Raw genomic sequence first — 20,562 nt, forward strand, 5'->3', positions numbered from 1 at the left:
TCTCTCTCACTCACTCTACCCTCTCTCCGTAATATCTCTCACTCACTCTACCCACTCTCTCTAATCTCTCACTCACTCTACCCACTCTCTCTAATCTCTCTATCTCTCTCCCTAATCTCTATCTCACTCATTCTACCCTCTCTCCGTAATATCTCTCACTCCCTCTATCCACTCTCTCTAATCTCTCACTCACTCTACCCACTCTCTCTAATCTCTCTATCTCTCTCCCTAATCTCTATCTCACTCATTCTACCCTCTCTCCGTAATATCTCTCACTCCCTCTACCCACTCTCTCTAATCTCTCATTCACTCGACCCTCTCTCTCTAATCTCTCACTCACTCACTCTACCCTCTCTCCGTAATATCTCTCACTCCCTCTACCCACTCTCTCTAATCTCTCATTCACTCGACCCTCTCTCTCTAATCTCTCACTCACTCACTCTACCTTCTCTCTCAAATCTCTCACTCACTCACTCTACCCTCTCTCCGTAATATCTCTCTCATTCACTCTACCATCTCTCTCTAATCTCTCACTCACTCTACCCACAATCTCTAAACTCTCTATCACTCGACTCTCTCTCTAATCTCTCTCTCACTCACTCTACCATCTTTCTCTCTCTCACTCACTCACTCACTCACTCTACCATCTCTCTCTAATCTCTCACTCACTCACTCACTCACTCTACCCTCTCTATCTAATATCTCTCTCACTCACTCCTCCATCTCTCTCTAATCTCTCTATTACTCGACTCTCTCTCTAATCTCTCTCACTCACTCTACCATCTCTCTCTAATCTCTCTATCACTCGACTCTCTCTCTAATCTCTGTCTCACTCACTCTACCATCTCTCTCTAATCTCTCTCTCACTCTACCCTCTCTTTTATTTTCTCTCCTCTCAAAATAAACCAGGTCTTTTCTAGGCACTCCGAGGTGGGGAAGGGACAGAAGGGAGGAAAGTGAAGGGCGTAAAAATGTACTCTCTGAGGAGGAAACGATTTGAGGGTGAGTCTCTCTCCTCCCTCTTTCCGACCTCTCTCTCTCTCACTGTCTCTCTCTTCCCCCCTCTCTTGCTCTCTCTCGCTCTTCCTTTCTGTCTCTCTCTTCCCCCCTCTCTCCCTCTCTCTCGCTCTTCCTTTCTGTCTCTCTCTTCCCCCCTCTCTCGCTCTTCCTTTCTGTCTCTCTCTTTTTTTAAAGGGGGGGGGGAGATTAACATAAAGGGGCTGTGTAACAACAGCTGAGAGACTAAAGTAAAACTCCACCCCATAACTATTTCTGGTCTGACAAGCAAAACATTTTAGTACTGGGTCAACAATGGACGAATGAAACAAATACCAAAATATAGTTTTGGGTGGCGTTTTCCTTCGAGTAAGAAGCTGAAAGACCTAACTGGTGGGGAGAGTAAGGGAGAAGCTGAAAGATCTAACTGGTGGGGAGAGTAAGGGAGAAGCTGAAAGACCTAACTGGTGGGGAGAGTAAGGGAGAAGCTGAAAGACCTAACTGGTGGGGAGAGTAAGGGAGATGCTGAAAGATCTAACTGGTGGGGAGAGTAAGTGAGAAGCTGAAAGACCTAACTGGTGGGGAGAGTAAGGGAGAAGCTGAAAGACCTAACTGGTGGGGAGAGTAAGTGTATCATTGAATGGAACTATTTTGTAAATGATGTGATGGGGTAGTGGTAGAGCTAAGGGGAGGGCTAGGTTATGCCCCCCTCCCTCCCTCCTCATCCCATCTGGTCCTTTAGAGAATACCTTGTGGTAATTACCCCCAGATGGCTTTGTGCTGCCAGCCTCCCGTCCGTCCATCGGTCCAGGCCGTTCGACCAGGTGCTTTCGAGCCCCGCTGAGCCCCATCCATTCACAGACACCCCACCGCGCCACCCCTCCCCCCCACCACGCTCCCCCCTCTCCACAAAGTGGACACAAGGTCGCCACCCAATTTTCTTTTTCTTTTTATTACAGGGTTTTAAACAAATACAAGCTGAGCTATACTGGTCTGATGTTACCTTGACCACCATCCATCTGGTCTGATGTTACCTTGACCACCATCCAGCTGGTCTGATGTTATACTGACCACCATCCAACTGGTCTGATGTTACCTTGACCACCATCCAGCTGGTCTGATGTTACCTTGACCACCATCCAGCTGGTCTGATGTTACCTTGACCACCATCCAACTGGTCTGATGTTACCTTGACCAGCATCCAACTGGTCTGATGTTACCTTGACCAGCATCCAACTGGTCTGATGTTACCTTGACCACCATCCATCTGGTCTGATGTTACCTTGACAACCATCCAGCTGGTCTGATGTTACCTTGACCACCATCCAGCTGGTCTGATGTTACCTTGACAACCATCCAGCTGGTCTGATGTTACCTTGACCACCATCCAGCTGGTCTGATGTTACCTTGACCACCATCCAACTGGTCTGATGTTACCTTGACCACCATCCAGCTGGTCTGATGTTACCTTGACAACCATCCAGCTGGTCTGATGTTACCTTGACCAGCATCCAACTGGTCTGATGTTATACTGACCAGCATCCAACTGGTCTGATGTTACCTTGACCAGCATCCAACTGGTCTGATGTTACCTTGACCAGCATCCAACTGGTCTGACGCCTCTCTGAGGGTCAGTGTGGAGGACGTCTTGTTGCCTCACCACATGAGGGTGCGGCCCATCAGTATCCAGTTGCAGAGGGAAGTGTTCAGTCCCAGGGTCCTTAGCTTTAGGGGACGGCACCATGGTGTTGAACATTGAGCTGTAGTTTAATGAATGAGAACCATTACTATCTCAGTGTTCAAAAAGGACCCCTGTTCCGTTGGACGGATGGTTAAATTGGCTTTTGGATGAAAGTCAAAGGGGGAAAAAATCAATTTCCCGGGCGGGGTGTGTCTTGTCTTGCTGTGTTGGTCATGGAAGGAAAGCCACTCAGGCAAAATCACAGACAACCTCCAGTCAATCGTACTAAAGCCAAATCCCCCCCTCCCTCCCTAAGGCCACGACTTCCTGTGAGATGTCTTCATCATGGAGAAGAATGAACAGAACAAACTAAGTTAGGCTGGGGCATAAGGCTGGATTATAGGGCTGGATTATAGGGCTGGATTATAGGGCTGGGAGGGGTTATAGGGCTGGGAGGGGTTATAGGGCTGGATTATAGGGCTGGATTATAGGGCTGGATTATAGGGCTGGGAGGGGTTATAGGGCTGGATTATAGGGCTGGATTATAGGGCTGGGAGGGGTTATAGGGCTGGATTATAGGGCTGGATTATAGGGCTGGGAGGGGTTATAGGGCTGGGTTATAGGGCTGGATTATAGGGCTGGGAGGGGTTATAGGGCTGGGTTATAGGGCTGGATTATAGGGCTGGATTATAGGGCTGGATTATAGGGCTGGATTATAGGGCTGGGAGGGGTTATAGGGCTGGATTATAGGGCTGGATTATAGGGCTGGATTATAGGGCTGGGAGGGGTTATAGGGCTGGATTATAGGGCTGGGTTATAGGGCTGGGTTATAGGGCTGGATTATAGGGCTGGATTATAGGGCTGGGAGGGGTTATAGGGCTGGGTTATAGGGCTGGATTATAGGGCTGGATTATAGGGCTGGGTTATAGGGCTGGGTTATAGGGCTGGGTTATAGGGCTGGGTTATAGGGCTGGATTATAGGGCTGGATTATAGGGCTGGGTTATAGGGCTGGATTATAGGGCTGGATTATAGGGCTGGATTATAGGGCTGGGAGGGGTTATAGGGCTGGGTTATAGGGCTGGGTTATAGGGCTGGGTTATAGGGCTGGATTATAGGGCTGGGAGGGGTTATAGGGCTGGGAGGGGTTATAGGGCTGGGTTATAGGGCTGGGTTATAGGGCTGGGTTATAGGGCTGGGTTATAGGGCTGGGTTATAGGGCTGGGAGGGGTTATAGGGCTGGGTTATAGGGCTGGATTATAGGGCTGGGTTATAGGGCTGGGTTATAGGGCTGGGTTATAGGGCTGGGTTATAGGGCTGGATTATAGGGCTGGATTATAGGGCTGGGAGGGGTTATAGGGCTGGATTATAGGGCTGGATTATAGGGCTGGGAGGGGTTATAGGGCTGGGAGGGGTTATAGGGCTGGGAGGGGTTATAGGGCTGGGAGGGGTTATAGGGCTGGGATTGGTTATGGGGCTGGGAGGGGTTATGGGGCTGGGAGGGGTTATAGGGCTGGGAGGGGTTATAGGGCTGGGAGGGGTTATATGGCTGGGAGGGGATATGGGGCTGGGAGGGGTTATAGGGCTGGGAGGGGTTATAGGGCTGGGAGGGGTTATAGGGCTGGGAGGGGTTATAGGGCTGGGAGGGGTTATAGGGCTGGGAGGGGTTATAGGGTTGGGTGGGGTTATAGGGCTGGGAGGGGTTATAGGGCTGGGAGGGGTTATAGGGCTGGGAGGGGTTATGGGGCTGGGTTATAGGGCTGGGTTATATGGCTAGGGCTGGGTTATAGGGCTGGGATGGGTTATGGGGCTGTGTTATAGGGCTGGGAGGGGTTATGGGGCTGGATTATAGGGCTGGGAGGGGTTATAGGGCTGGGAGGGGTTATGGGGCTGGGGTATAGGGCTGGGAGGGGTTATGGGGCTGGATTATAGGGCTGGGAGGGGTTATATGGCTGGGAGGGGTTATAGGGCTGGGAGGGGTTATAGGTCTGGGAGGGGTTATGGGGCTGGGTTATAGGGCTGGGAGGGGTTATAGGGCTGGATTATAGGGCTGGATTATAGGGCTGGATTATAGGGCTGGGAGGGGTTATAGGGCTGGGAGGGGTTATAGGGCTGGGAGGGGTTATGGGGCCGGGTTATAGGGCTGGATTATAGGGCTGGGAGGGGTTATAGGGCTGGGTTATAGGGCTGGGAGGGGTTATAGGGCCGGGTTATAGGGCTGGATTATAGAGCTGGGAGGGGTTATAGGGCTGGGAGGGGTTATAGGGCTGGGAGGGGTTATAGGGTTGGGTGGGGTAATAGGGCTGGGAGGGGTTATAGGGCTGGGTTATAGGGCTGGATTATAGGGCTGGATTATAGGGCTGGGAGGGGTTATAGGGCTGGGTTATAGGGCTGGGTTATAGGGCTGGGTTATAGGGCTGGGTTATAGGGCTGGATTATAGGGCTGGATTATAGGGCTGGGAGGGGTTATAGGGCTGGGTTATAGGGCTGGGTTATAGGGCTGGGTTATAGGGCTGGGTTATAGGGCTGGGTTATAGGGCTGGGAGGGGTTATAGGGCTGGGTTATAGGGCTGGATTATAGGGCTGGATTATAGGGCTGGGTTATAGGGCTGGGTTATAGGGCTGGGTTATAGGGCTGGGTTATAGGGCTGGATTATAGGGCTGGATTATAGGGCTGGGAGGGGTTATAGGGGTGGATTATAGGGCTGGATTATAGGGCTGGGAGGGGTTATAGGGCTGGATTATAGGGCTGGATTATAGGGCTGGGAGGGGTTATAGGGCTGGGAGGGGTTATAGGGCTGGGAGGGGTTATAGGGCTGGGAGGGGTTATATGGCTGGGAGGGGATATGGGGCTGGGAGGGGTTATAGGGCTGGGAGGGGTTATAGGGCTGGGAGGGGTTATAGGGCTGGGAGGGGTTATAGGGCTGGGAGGGGTTATAGGGTTGGGTGGGGTTATAGGGCTGGGAGGGGTTATAGGGCTGGGAGGGGTTATAGGGCTGGGAGGGGTTATAGGGCTGGGTTATAGGGCTGGATTATAGGGCTGGATTATAGGGCTGGGTTATAGGGCTGGGTTATAGGGCTGGGTTATAGGGCTGGGTTATAGGGCTGGATTATAGGGCTGGATTATAGGGCTGGGAGGGGTTATAGGGCTGGATTATAGGGCTGGATTATAGGGCTGGGAGGGGTTATAGGGCTGGGAGGGGTTATAGGGCTGGGAGGGGTTATAGGGCTGGGAGGGGTTATAGGGCTGGGATTGGTTATGGGGCTGGGAGGGGTTATGGGGCTGGGAGGGGTTATAGGGCTGGGAGGGGTTATAGGGCTGGGAGGGGTTATATGGCTGGGAGGGGATATGGGGCTGGGAGGGGTTATAGGGCTGGGAGGGGTTATAGGGCTGGGAGGGGTTATAGGGCTGGGAGGGGTTATAGGGCTGGGAGGGGTTATAGGGCTGGGAGGGGTTATAGGGTTGGGTGGGGTTATAGGGCTGGGAGGGGTTATAGGGCTGGGAGGGGTTATAGGGCTGGGAGGGGTTATGGGGCTGGGTTATAGGGCTGGGTTATATGGCTAGGGCTGGGTTATAGGGCTGGGATGGGTTATGGGGCTGTGTTATAGGGCTGGGAGGGGTTATGGGGCTGGATTATAGGGCTGGGAGGGGTTATAGGGCTGGGAGGGGTTATGGGGCTGGGGTATAGGGCTGGGAGGGGTTATGGGGCTGGATTATAGGGCTGGGAGGGGTTATATGGCTGGGAGGGGTTATAGGGCTGGGAGGGGTTATAGGTCTGGGAGGGGTTATGGGGCTGGGTTATAGGGCTGGGAGGGGTTATAGGGCTGGATTATAGGGCTGGATTATAGGGCTGGATTATAGGGCTGGGAGGGGTTATAGGGCTGGGAGGGGTTATAGGGCTGGGAGGGGTTATGGGGCCGGGTTATAGGGCTGGATTATAGGGCTGGGAGGGATTATAGGGCTGGGTTATAGGGCTGGGAGGGGTTATAGGGCCGGGTTATAGGGCTGGATTATAGAGCTGGGAGGGGTTATAGGGCTGGGAGGGGTTATAGGGCTGGGAGGGGTTATAGGGTTGGGTGGGGTAATAGGTCTGGGAGGGGTTATAGGGCTGGGTTATAGGGCTGGATTATAGGGCTGGATTATAGGGCTGGGAGGGGTTATAGGGCTGGGTTATAGGGCTGGGTTATAGGGCTGGGTTATAGGGCTGGGTTATAGGGCTGGATTATAGGGCTGGATTATAGGGCTGGGAGGGGTTATAGGGCTGGGTTATAGGGCTGGGTTATAGGGCTGGGTTATAGGGCTGGGTTATAGGGCTGGGTTATAGGGCTGGGAGGGGTTATAGGGCTGGGTTATAGGGCTGGGTTATAGGGCTGGGTTATAGGGCTGGGTTATAGGGCTGGGTTATAGGGCTGGGAGGGGTTATAGGGCTGGGTTATAGGGCTGGATTATAGGGCTGGATTATAGGGCTGGGTTATAGGGCTGGGTTATAGGGCTGGATTATAGGGCTGGGAGGGGTTATAGGGATGGATTATAGGGCTGGATTATAGGGCTGGGAGGGGTTATAGGGCTGGATTATAGGGCTGGATTATAGGGCTGGGAGGGGTTATGGGGCTGGATTATAGGGCTGGGAGGGGTTATAGGGCTGGGAGGGGTTATAGGGCTGGGAGGGGTTATAGGTCTGGGAGGGGTTATGGGGCTGGGTTATAGGGCTGGGAGGGGTTATAGGGCTGGATTATAGGGCTGGATTATAGGGCTGGATTATAGGGCTGGGAGGGGTTATAGGGCTGGGAGGGGTTATAGGGCTGGGAGGGGTTATGGGGCCGGGTTATAGGGCTGGATTATAGGGCTGGGAGGGGTTATAGGGCTGGGTTATAGGACTGGGAGGGGTTATAGGGCCGGGTTATAGGGCTGGATTATAGGGCTGGGAGGGGTTATAGGGCTGGGAGGGGTTATAGGGCTGGGAGGGGTTATAGGGCTGGGAGGGGTTATAGGGCAGGGAGGGGTTATGGGGCTGGGAGGGGTTATGGGGCTGGGAGGGGTTATGGGGCTGGGAGGGGTTATAGGACTGGGAGGGGTTATAGGGCTGGGAGGGGTTATAGGGCTGGGAGGGGTTATAGGGCTGGGAGGGGTTATAGGGCTGGGAGGGGTTATGGGGCTGGGAGGGGTTATAGGGCTGGGAGGGGTTATAGGGCTGGGAGGGGTTATAGGGCTGGGAGGGGTTATAGGGCTGGCAGGGGTTATAGGGCTGGGAGGGGTTATAGGGCTGGGAGGGGTTATGGGGCTGGGAGGGGTTAAGGGGCTGGGAGGGGTTATGGGGCTGGGAGGGGTTATAGGGCTGGGAGGGGTTATAGGGCTGGGAGGGGTTATGGGGCTGGGTTATAGGGCTGGGTTATATGGCTAGGGCTGGGTTATAGGGCTGGGATGGGTTATGGGGCTGGGTTATAGGGCTGGGAGGGGTTATGGGGCTGGATTATAGGGCTGGGAGGGGTTATAGGGCTGGGAGGGGTTATGGGGCTGGGGTATATGGCTGGGAGGGGTTATGGGGCTGGATTATAGGGCAGTGAGGGGTTATAGGGCTGGGAGGGGTTATAGGGCTGGGAGGGGTTATAGGTCTGGGAGGGGTTATGGGGCTGGGTTATAGGGCTGGGAGGGGTTATAGGGCTGGATTATAGGGCTGGATTATAGGGCTGGATTATAGGGCTGGGAGGGGTTATAGGGCTGGGAGGGGTTATAGGGCTGGGAGGGGTTATGGGGCCGGGTTATAGGGCTGGATTATAGGGCTGGGAGGGGTTATAGGGCTGGGTTATAGGGCTGGGAGGGGTTATAGGGCCGGGTTATAGGGCTGGATTATAGGGCTGGGAGGGGTTATAGGGCTGGATTATAGGGCTGGGAGGGGTTATAGGGCTGGATTATAGGGCTGGGAGGGGTTATAGGGCTGGGTTATAGGGCTGGGAGGGGTTATAGGGCTGGGAGGGGTTATGGGCCGGGTTATAGGGCTGGATTATAGGGCTGGGAGGGGTTATAGGGCTGGATTATAGGGCTGGGAGGGGTTATAGGGCTAGGTTATAGGGCTGAATTATAGGGCTGGGAGGGGTTATAGGGCTAGGTTATAGGGCTGGATTATAGGGCTGGATTATAGGGCTGGATTATAGGGCTGGGAGGGGTTATGGGGCTAGGTTATAGGGCTGGATTATAGGGCTGGGAGGGGTTATAGGGCTGGGAGGGGTTATGGGGCCGGGTTATAGGACTAGGGCTGGGTTATAGGGCTGAAGTATAGGGATGGGGTATAGGGCTGGGAGGGGTTATAGGGCTGGATTATAGGGCTAGGTTATAGGGCTGGGAGGGGTTATAGGGCTGGATTATAGGGCTGGGAGGGGTTATGGGGCTGGGTTATAGGGCTGGGAAGGGTTATGGGGCCGGATTATAGGGCTGGGAGGGGTTATATGGCTGGATTATAGGGCTGGGAGGGGTTATAGGGCTGGGAGGGGTTATGGGGCCGGGTTATAGGGCTGAAGTATAGGGATGGGGTATAGGGCTAGGTTATATGGCTGGGAGGGGTTATGGGGCCGGGTTATAGGGCTAGGTTATAGGGCTAGGTTATATGGCTAGGGCTGGGTTATAGGGCTGAAGTATAGGGCTGGGAGGGGTTATGGGGCCGGGTTATAGGGCTGGATTATAGGGCTGGGAGGGGTTATAGGGCTGGGTTATAGGGCTGGGAGGGGTTATAGGGCCGGGTTATAGGGCTGGATTATAGGGCTGGGAGGGGTTATAGGGCTGGATTATAGGGCTGGGAGGGGTTATAGGGCTGGATTATAGGGCTGGGAGGGGTTATAGGGCTGGGTTATAGGGCTGGGAGGGGTTATAGGGCTGGGAGGGGTTATGGGCCGGGTTATAGGGCTGGATTATAGGGCTGGGAGGGGTTATAGGGCTGGATTATAGGGCTGGGAGGGGTTATAGGGCTAGGTTATAGGGCTGAATTATAGGGCTGGGAGGGGTTATAGGGCTAGGTTATAGGGCTGGATTATAGGGCTGGATTATAGGGCTGGATTATAGGGCTGGGAGGGGTTATGGGGCTAGGTTATAGGGCTGGATTATAGGGCTGGGAGGGGTTATAGGGCTGGGAGGGGTTATGGGGCCGGGTTATAGGACTAGGGCTGGGTTATAGGGCTGAAGTATAGGGATGGGGTATAGGGCTGGGAGGGGTTATAGGGCTGGATTATAGGGCTAGGTTATAGGGCTGGGAGGGGTTTCTTGCTACGTAGCTTAACTTTCTGAACATTCGAGACGTGTAGTCCACTTGTCATTCCAATCTCCTTTGCATTAGCGTAGCCTCTTCTGTAGCCTGTCAACTATGTGTCTGTTTATCCCTGTTCTCTCCTCTCTGCACAGACCATACAAACGCTCCTCACCGCGTGGCCGCGGCCACCCTACTCTGGTGGTCCCAGCGCGCACGACCCACGTGGAGTTCCAGGTCTCCGGTAGCCTCTGGAACTGCCAATCTGCGGTCAACAAGGCAGAGTTCATCTCAGCCTATGCCTCCCTCCAGTCCCTCGACTTCTTGGCACTGACGGAAACATGGATCACCACAGACAACACTGCTACTCCTACTGCTCTCTCTTCGTCCGCCCACGTGTTCTCGCACACCCCGAGAGCATCTGGTCAGCGGGGTGGTGGCACCGGGATCCTCATCTCTCCCAAGTGGTCATTCTCTCTTTCTCCCCTTACCCATCTGTCTATCGCCTCCTTTGAATTCCATGCTGTCACAGTTACTAGCCCTTTCAAGCTTAACATCCTTATCATTTATCGCCCTCCAGGTTCCCTCGGAGAGTTCATCAATGAGCTTGATGCCTTGATAAGCTCCTTTCCTGAGGACGGCTCACCTCTCACAGTTCTGGGCGACTTTAACCTCCCCACGTCTACCTTTGACTCTTTCCTCTCTGCCTCCTTCTTTCCACTCCTCTCCTCTTTTGACCTCACCCTCTCACCTTCCCCCCTACTCACAAGGCAGGCAATACGCTCGACCTCATCTTTACTAGATGCTGTTCTTCCACTAACCTCACTGCAACTCCCCTCCAAGTCTCCGACCACTGCCTTGTATCCTTTTCCCTCTCGCTCTCATCCAACACCTCCCACACTGCCCCTACTCGGATGGTATCGCGCCGTCCCAACCTTCGCTCTCTCTCCCCGCTACTCTCTCCTCTTCCATCCTATCATCTCTTCCCTCCGCTCAAACCTTCTCCCACCTATCTCCTGATTCTGCCTCCTCAACCCTCCTCTCCTCCCTCTCTGCATCCCTTGACTCTCTATGTCCCCTATCCTCCAGGCCGGCTCGGTCCTCCCCTCCCGCTCCGTGGCTCGATGACTCATTGCGAGCTCACAGAACAGGGCTCCGGGCAGCCGAGCGGAAATGGAGGAAAACTCGCCTCCCTGCGGACCTGGCATCCTTTCACTCCCTCCTCTCTACATTTTCCTCCTCTGTCTCTGCTGCTAAAGCCACTTTCTACCACGCTAAATTCCAAGCATCTGCCTCTAACCCTAGGAAGCTCTTTGCCACCTTCTCCTCCCTCCTGAATCCTCCGCCCCCTCCCCCCTCCTCCCTCTCTGCAGATGACTTCGTCAACCATTTTGAAAAGAAGGTCGACGACATCCGATCCTCATTTGCTAAGTCAAACGACACCGCTGGTTCTGCTCACACTGCCCTACCCTGTGCTCTGACCTCTTTCTCCCCTCTCTCTCCAGATGAAATCTCGCGTCTTGTGACGGCCGGCCGCCCAACAACCTGCCCGCTTGACCCTATCCCCTCCTCTCTTCTCCAGACCATTTCCGGAGACCTTCTCCCTTACCTCACCTCGCTCATCAACTCATCCCTGACCGTTGGCTACGTCCCTTCCGTCTTCAAGAGAGCGAGAGTTGCACCCCTTCTGAAAAAACCTACACTCGATCCCTCCGATGTCAACAATTACAGACCAGTATCCCTTCTTTCTTTTCTCTCCAAAACTCTTGAACGTGCCGTCCTTGGCCAGCTCTCCCGCTATCTCTCTCTGAATGACCTTCTTGATCCAAATCAGTCAGGTTTCAAGACTAGTCATTCAACTGAGACTGCTCTCCTCTGTATCACGGAGGCGCTCCGCACTGCTAAAGCTAACTCTCTCTCCTCTGCTCTCATCCTTCTAGATCTATCGGCTGCCTTCGATACTGTGAACCATCAGATCCTCCTCTCCACCCTCTCCGAGTTGGGCATCTCCGGCGCGGCCCACGCTTGGATTGCGTCCTACCTGACAGGTCGCTCCTACCAGGTGGCGTGGCGAGAATCTGTCTCCTCACCACGCGCTCTCACCACTGGTGTCCCCCAGGGCTCTGTTCTTGGCCCTCTCCTATTCTCGCTATACACCAAGTCACTTGGCTCTGTCATAACCTCACATGGTCTCTCTTATCATTGCTATGCAGACGACACACAATTAATCTTCTCCTTTCCCCCTTCTGATGACCAGGTGGCGAATCGCATCTCTGCATGTCTGGCAGACATATCAGTGTGGATGACGGATCACCACCTCAAGCTGAACCTCGGCAAGACGGAGCTGCTCTTCCTCCCGGGGAAGGACTGCCCGTTCCATGATCTCGCCATCACGGTCGACAACTCCATTGTGTCCTCCTCCCAGAGCGCCAAGAACCTTGGCGTGATCCTGGACAACACCCTGTCGTTCTCAACTAACATCAAGGCGGTGGCCCGTTCCTGTAGGTTCATGCTCTACAACATCCGCAGAGTACGACCCTGCCTCACACAGGAAGCGGCGCAGGTCCTAATCCAGGCACTTGTCATCTCCCGTCTGGATTACTGCAACTCGCTGTTGGCTGGGCTCCCTGCCTGTGCCATTAAACCCCTTCAACTCATCCAGAACGCCGCAGCCCGTCTGGTGTTCAACCTTCCCAAGTTCTCTCACGTCACCCCGCTCCTCCGTTCTCTCCACTGGCTTCCAGTTGAAGCTCGCATCCGCTACAAGACCATGGTGCTTGCCTACGGAGCTGTGAGGGGAACGGCACCTCAGTACCTCCAGGCTCTGATCAGGCCCTACACCCAAACAAGGGCACTGCGTTCATCCACCTCTGGCCTGCTCGCCTCCCTACCACTGAGGAAGTACAGCTCCCGCTCAGCCCAGTCAAAACTGTTCGCTGCCCTGGCCCCCCAATGGTGGAACAAACTCCCTCACGACGCCAGGACAGCGGAGTCAATCACCACCTTCCGGAGACACCTGAAACCCCACCTCTTTAAGGAATACCTAGGATAGGTTAAGTAATCCCTCTCACCCCACCCCCCTAAGTTTTAGATGCACTATTGTTAAGTGACTGTCCCACTGGATGTCATAAGGTGAATGCACCAATTTGTAAGTCGCTCTGGATAAGAGCGTCTGCTAAATGACTTAAATGTAAATGTAATGTAAATGGGTTATAGGGCTGGATTATAGGGCTGGGAGGGGTTATGGGGCTGGGTTATAGGGCTGGGAAGGGTTATGGGGCCGGATTATAGGGCTGGGAGGGGTTATATGGCTGGATTATAGGGCTGGGAGGGGTTATAGGGCTGGGAGGGGTTATGGGGCCGGGTTATAGGGCTGAAGTATAGGGATGGGGTATAGGGCTAGGTTATATGGCTGGGAGGGGTTATGGGGCCGGGTTATAGGGCTAGGTTATAGGGCTAGGTTATATGGCTAGGGCTGGGTTATAGGGCTGAAGTATAGGGCTGGGAGGGGTTATGGGGCCGGGTACAGGGATGGGGTACAGGGATGGGGTACAGGGATGGGGTACAGGGATGGGGTACAGGGATGGGGTACAGGGATGGGATATAGGGCTTGGGTATTTTTTTTAACCTTTATTTAACCAGGCAAGTCAGTTAAGAACACATTCTTATTTGACGGCCTAGGAACAGTGGGTTAACTGCCTGTTCAGGGGCAGGACGACAGATTTGTACCTTGTCAGCTCGGGGGTTTGAACTCGCAAGCTTCCGGTTACTAGGCCAACGCTCTAACCACTAGGCTACGCTGCCGCCCCAGGGTATCGGGTTGGGGTATAGGGCTGGGGTATAGGGCTGGGGTATAGGGCTGAAGTATAGGGTTGGGGTATAGGGCTGGGGTACAGGGCTGGGATATATGGCTAGGGATATAGGGCTGGGGTATAGGGTTGGGGTATAGGGCTGGGTTATAGGGCTGGGTGTTTGGGCTGGGGTATAGGGCTGGGTGTTTGGGCTGGGGTATAGGGCTGGGATACAGGGCTGGGATATAGGGCTGGGGTATAGGGCTGGGGCTGGGGTATAGGGCTGGGGTATAGGGCTGGGGTATAGGGATGGGATATAGGGCTGGGTGTTAGGGCTGGGGTATAGGGCTGGGGTATAGGGCTGGGGTGTTAGGGCTGGGGTATAGGGCTGGGGTATAGGGGTATTGGGGCTGCAGTGTGGGGGAAGAAGACTATCTGGGCAGGTGTGTTGGTGTTCACAGAAATCCCTCCCCTTTTTGGATAGGCTGTGATTGGTTGACTGAGAGGAGAGGCCTGGAAGTTGTAACGCCCACTGTGTTCGTTGTTCAGACATGGTCCACCAGGAGATGAGTCATCAGAGGGAGCCACGTGTTCTGGTTCTGGTCGGTTGTTGGGAGAGTCTGTCAACTGGTCAATAGAACTTCATCGACAACAACTAAATTGTACATAAATAGGTCAACAGGGAAAGTCTTCCCAAATGGGGCATGGTATCAATATCTCTGCCGTTAAAGGAGATGCAACATTGCGAATCAATGTATTAATATTCAGTGTTCATTCATAAACAGCAGCTGTAGTAGTAGCTAAAATCTTTATATGGGCCATTCAGTAGTAGGCCTCGCCCATTCAGTAGCAGGCCTAACCCATTCAGTAGTAGGCCTCGCCCATTCAGTAGTAGGCCTCGCCCATTCAGTAGCAGGCCTAACCCATTCAGTAGCAGGCCTCGCCCATTCAGTAGTAGGCCTCGCCCATTCAGTAGCAGGCCTAACCCATTCAGCAGTAGGCCTCGCCCATTCAGTAGTAGGCCTCGCCCATTCAGTAGCAGGCCTAACCCATTCAGTAGCAGGCCTAACCCATTCAGTAGTAGGCCTCGCCCATTCAGTAGCAGACCTAACCCATTCAGTAGCAGGCCTAACCCATTCAGTAGCAGGCCTAACCCATTCAGTAGCAGGCCTAACCCATTCAGTAGTAGGCCTGGCCCATTCAGTAGTAAGACTGGCCCATTCAGTAGTAGGCCTGGCCCATTCAGTAGTAGGCCTCGCACATTCAATAGTAGGTCTAACCCATTCAGTAGTAGGCCTAACCTATTCAGTAGTAGGCCTAAGCCATTCAGTAGTAGGCCTAACCCATTCAGTAGTAGGCCTCGCCCATTCAGTAGTAGGCCTCGCCCATTCAGTAGCAGGCCTAACCAATTCAGTAGAAGGCCTTTCCCATTCAGTAGCAGGCCTTGCCCATTCAGTAGCAGACCTAACCCATTCAGTAGCAGGCCTAACCCATTCAGTAACAGGCCTAACCCATTCAGTAGTAGGCCTGGCCCATTCAGTAGTAGGCCTCGCCCATTCAGTAGTAGGCCTCGCCCATTCAGTAGCAGGCCTAACCCATTCAGTAGTAGGCCTCGCCCATTCAGTAGAAGGCCTTGCCCATTCAGTAGCAGGCCTAACCCATTCAGCAGTAGGCCTCGCCCATTCAATAGTAGGCCTCGCCCATTCAGTAGCAGGCCTAACCCATTCAGTAGTAGGCCTCGCCCATTCAGTAGCAGGCCTAAGCCATTCAGTAGTAGGCCTCGCCCATTCAGTAGTAGGCCTCGCCCATTCATGAGCAGGCCTAACCCATTCAGTAGTAGGCCTCGCCCATTCAGTAGTAGGCCTTGCCCATTCAGTAGCAGGCCTAACCCATTCAGCAGTAGGCCTCGCCCATTCAGTAGTAGGCCTCGCCCATTCAGTAGCAGGCCTAACCCATTCAGTAGCAGGCCTCGCCCATTCAGTAGTAGGCCTCGCCCATTCAGTAGCAGACCTAACCCATTCAGTAGCAGGCCTAACCCATTCAGTAGCAGGCCTAACCCATTCAGTAGTAGGCCTCCCCCATTCAATAGTAGGCCTCGCCCATTCAGTAGCAGGCCTAACCCATTCAGTAGTAGGCCTCCGAGTTCGTTCTCCGAGTTCGTTCTCCGAGTTCGTTCTCCGAGTTCGTTCTCCGAGTTCGTTCTCCGAGGACGTTCTCCGAGGACGTTCTCCGAGGACGTTCCCTTGACTCCGAGTGCGGAGAATGCGTAAAATGTAAAAATTTTAGAAGCACTTGCCCTCCATGCTACTGCGTTACTTTCGACCTAACAGAATAAGTGAGATAACTAAATCAAATCTAACTTTATTTGTCACGTGCGCCGAATACAACAGGTATTTCACCTTTACCGCGAAATGCTTACTTTACAAGCCCTTAACCAACGATGCAGTTCATTAACTGGGGGCGCCAGCGTAGTCTAGTGGTTAGAGTGTTGGACTAGTAATCAGCAGGTAGCCTAGTGGTTAGAGCGTTGGACTAGTAACCAGCAGGTAGCCTAGTGGTTAGAGCGTTGGACTAGTAATCAGCAGGTAGCCTAGTGGTTATAGTGTTGGACTAGTAACCAGCAGGTAGCCTAGTGGTTAGAGCGTTGGACTAGTAATCAGCAGGTAGCCTAGTGGTTAGAGTGTTGGACTAGTAACCAGCAGGTAGCCTAGTGGTTAGAGCGTTGGACTAGTAACCAGCAGGTAGCCTAGTGGTTAGAGCGTTGGACTAGTAACCAGCAGGTAGCCTAGTGGTTAGAGCGTTGGACTAGTAATCAGCAGGTAGCCTAGTGGTTATAGTGTTGGACTAGTAACCAGCAGGTAGCCTAGTGGTTAGAGCGTTGGACTAGTAATCAGCAGGTAGCCTAGTGGTTAGAGTGTTGGACTAGTAACCAGCAGGTAGCCTAGTGGTTAGAGCGTTGGACTAGTAACCAGCAGGTAGCCTAGTGGTTAGAGCGTTGGACTAGTAACCAGCAGGTAGCCTAGTGGTTAGAGTGTTGGACTAGTAACCAGCAGGTAGCCTAGTGGTTAGAGCGTTGGACTAGTAACCAGCAGGTAGCCTAGTGGTTAGAGTGTTGGACTAGTAACCAGCAGGTAGCTTAGTGGTTAGAGCGTTGGACTAGTAACCAGCAGGTAGCCTAGTGGTTAGAGTGTTGGACTAGTAACCAGCAGGTAGCCTAGTGGTTAGAGGGTTGGACTAGTAACCAGCAGGTAGCCTAGTGGTTAGAGTGTTGGACTAGTAACCAGCAGGTAGCCTAGTGGTTAGAGGGTTGGACTAGTAATCAGCAGGTAGCCTAGTGGTTAGAGTGTTGGACTAGTAACCAGCAGGTAGCCTAGTGGTTAGAGTGTTGGACTAGTAACCAGCAGGTAGCCTAGTGGTTAGAGCGTTGGACTAGTAATCAGCAGGTAGCCTAGTGGTTAGAGTGTTGGACTAGTAACCAGCAGGTAGCCTAGTGGTTAGAGTGTTGGACTAGTAACCAGCAGGTAGCCTAGTGGTTAGAGCGTTGGACTAGTAACCAGCAGGTAGCCTAATGGTTAGAGTGTTGGACTAGTAACCAGCAGGTAGCCTAGTGGTTAGAGTGTTGGACTAGTAACCAGCAGGTAGCCTAGTGGTTAGAGTGTTGGACTAGTAACCAGCAGGTAGCCTAGTGGTTAGAGTGTTGGACTAGTAACCAGCAGGTAGCCTAGTGGTTAGAGTGTTGGACTAGTAACCAGCAGGTAGCCTAGTGGTTAGAGGGTTGGACTAGTAACCAGCAGGTAGCCTAGTGGTTAGAGTGTTGGACTAGTAACCAGCAGGTAGCCTAGTGGTTAGAGGGTTGGACTAGTAACCAGCAGGTAGCCTAGTGGTTAGAGCGTTGGACTAGTAACCAGCAGGTAGCCTAGTGGTTAGAGTGTTGGACTAGTAACCAGCAGGTAGCCTAGTGGTTAGAGCGTTGGACTAGTAACCAGCAGGTAGCCTAGTGGTTAGAGCGTTGGACTAGTAACCAGCAGGTAGCCTAGTGGTTAGAGCGTTGGACTAGTAACCAGCAGGTAGCCTAGTGGTTAGAGTGTTGGACTAGTAACCAGCAGGTATCCTAGTGGTTAGAGTGTTGGACTAGTAACCAGCAGGTAGCCTAGTGGTTAGAGTGTTGGACTAGTAACCAGCAGGTAGCCTAGTGGTTAGAATGTTGGACTAGTAACCAGCAGGTAGCCTAGTGGTTAGAGTGTTGGACTAGTAACCAGCAGGTATCCTAGTGGTTAGAGCGTTGGACTAGTAACCAGCAGGTAGTCTAGTGGTTAGAGCGTTGGACTAGTAACCAGCAGGTAGCCTAGTGGTTAGAATGTTGGACTAGTAACCAGCAGGTAGCCTAGTGGTTAGAGTGTTGGACTAGTAACCAGCAGGTAGCCTAGTGGTTAGAGCGTTGGACTAGTAACCAGCAGGTAGCCTAGTGGTTAGAATGTTGGACTAGTAACCAGCAGGTAGCCTAGTGGTTAGAGTGTTGGACTAGTAACCAGCAGGGTAGCCTAGTGGTTAGAGCGTTGGACTAGTAACAGAAGGTTGTGAGTTCAAACCCCCGAGCTGACAAGATACAAATCTGTTGTTCTGCCCCTGAACAGGCAGTTAACCCACTGTTCCCAGGCCGTCATTGAAAATAAGAATGTGTTCTTAACTGACTTGCCTGGTTAAATAAAGATTAAATTAAATTAAAAAGCAAAAGCAAGTTTTTAACATCAGAACGATCAGCTAGCTGTATGTGAATTGTATTAATCTAGCTAGCAGACTAGTTTTACAGCCAGCTAAGTCATTTTTTAAAAATGATTTTTAAGTAATGTTGCTATGCAAGGTAGATGGCCAGTGTTGTTCGAATTGTTTGTTCCTTTCCTTATGGTGTATCGCTACAACTGTTCTCCATCACAGACCAGAGCAGACCCAGTCTTCAACCATTCACCAGTTCGCTACAACTGTTCTCCATCACAGACCAGAACAGACCCAGTCTTCAGCCATTCACCAGTTCGCTACAACTGTTCTCCATCACAGACCAGAGCAGACCCAGTCTTCAGCCATTCACCAGTTTGCTACAAAAGCTTGCGACACGTAGCAGAGGTGAGTTCCGGGTCAAAAGTCAACACAATTCATGCCTAGGATTAGTTTGCCCTCTAATAGGCTCATCGGGACCTAACACTGACCGGACCCTGGGGTTCGCACAACACTGGAAATCTCTCAAAGACCGTTTGCCAGCTATTTAGGAATATTATATTGCTTCAATTAAGCCAGGCAAGCTAAATGAAGTCCAGATAAAGAATTTGAAAGGATTTTGAGTAGTATTGGCAACCATGGCTGATGCTAACGCTAGCTAGCGCATGGCCACAGCAGAGCCAGTGACAGAGCTGTGACAGTCATCCCCCCCCCCCTCCACTCTGCTCAGTGAGCTAGGCTTCCTGCGAGTCCTATTGATTACTGATTAAGCGAGTGAAGAGTTCAATGGAGAGTTCATAGAAGAGGCTTGCAACCCAAATGGCATCCTATTCCCTATATAGTGCACTACTTTAGACCAGGTTCATGAGGTGCTATTTAGGGAATAGGGTGTCATTTGCACACAGCCGTAGAGGCCGAACCCCAATAAGGTCCCGCTGCCCTCCACTGCTCTCCACTCCACACTGAGACTCAGTCAGCCCTGACAGAGAGGTGGCATTTATCTGTTGTGACAAAGTGGCCAGTGTGGAGGTTCTATAGATCAATCCAATGACATTCACTGCCCTCTGTACTGGACTAATGGCTTCATGCTGCGATGCTGCGATGCTCAACCCTTCTGTGTGTTCCTCCCTCCAGTAAACTAACCTCAGTCTCCTGGTCTCTTTCTGTTCCTCCCTCCAGTAAACTAACCTCAGTCTCCTGGTCTCTTTCTGTTCCTCCCTCCAGTAAACTAACCTCAGTCTCCTGGTCTGTCTCTCTGTGTGTTCTTCTGGTCACCATACTGTATGCCTAAAGTGCATCACATCTTCACCATCGAACTAGTATGTTAAAGTGTAATGCATGAGACAGACGGACGGACGGACGGACGGACCGACAGACAGACAGACAGACAGACAGACAGACAGACAGACAGACAGACAGACGGACCGACGGACCGACGGACAGACAGACAGACAGACAGACAGACAGACAGACAGACAGACGGACAGACGGACAGACGGACAGACGGACGGACGGACGGACGGACGGACGGACCAGACGGACAGACGGACAGACGGACAGACGGACAGACGGACCAGACGGACCGACGGACGGACGGACGGACGGACCGACCGACGGACGGACGGACGGACGGACGGACGGACCGACGGACGGACGGACGGACGGACCGACGGACGGACGGACGGACCGACGGACGGACGGACCGACGGACGGACGGACGGACGGACGGACGGACGGACGGACGGACCGACGGACGGACGGACGGACGGACGGACGGACCGACGGACAGACAGACAGACAGACAGACAGACAGACAGACAGACAGACAGACAGACAGACAGACAGACAGACAGACAGACAGACAGACAGACAGACAGACAGACAGACAGACAGACAGACAGACAGACAGACAGACAGACAGACAGACAGTAACAATATTAGATTTTTTTTTTAGGTCACTTTGGATTTGATGATTTCAGCAGCTTTTTACTAAGACGGACACGTTGAGACGATTTTGAATCCATGGTATTTTGGGTGGACAAAAATATAATATGTAAGATATGAGGAGGTAAGTACTGTATGATAAGTCTGATGTAAATCCCCCAGTTGAGTCTATCTGGTATTAAAGTAATACCCTTAGCATGCTGT

Source organism: Oncorhynchus gorbuscha, linkage group LG05 (assembly GCF_021184085.1).
Source record: "Oncorhynchus gorbuscha isolate QuinsamMale2020 ecotype Even-year linkage group LG05, OgorEven_v1.0, whole genome shotgun sequence".
Lineage (NCBI taxonomy): Eukaryota > Metazoa > Chordata > Actinopteri > Salmoniformes > Salmonidae > Oncorhynchus > Oncorhynchus gorbuscha.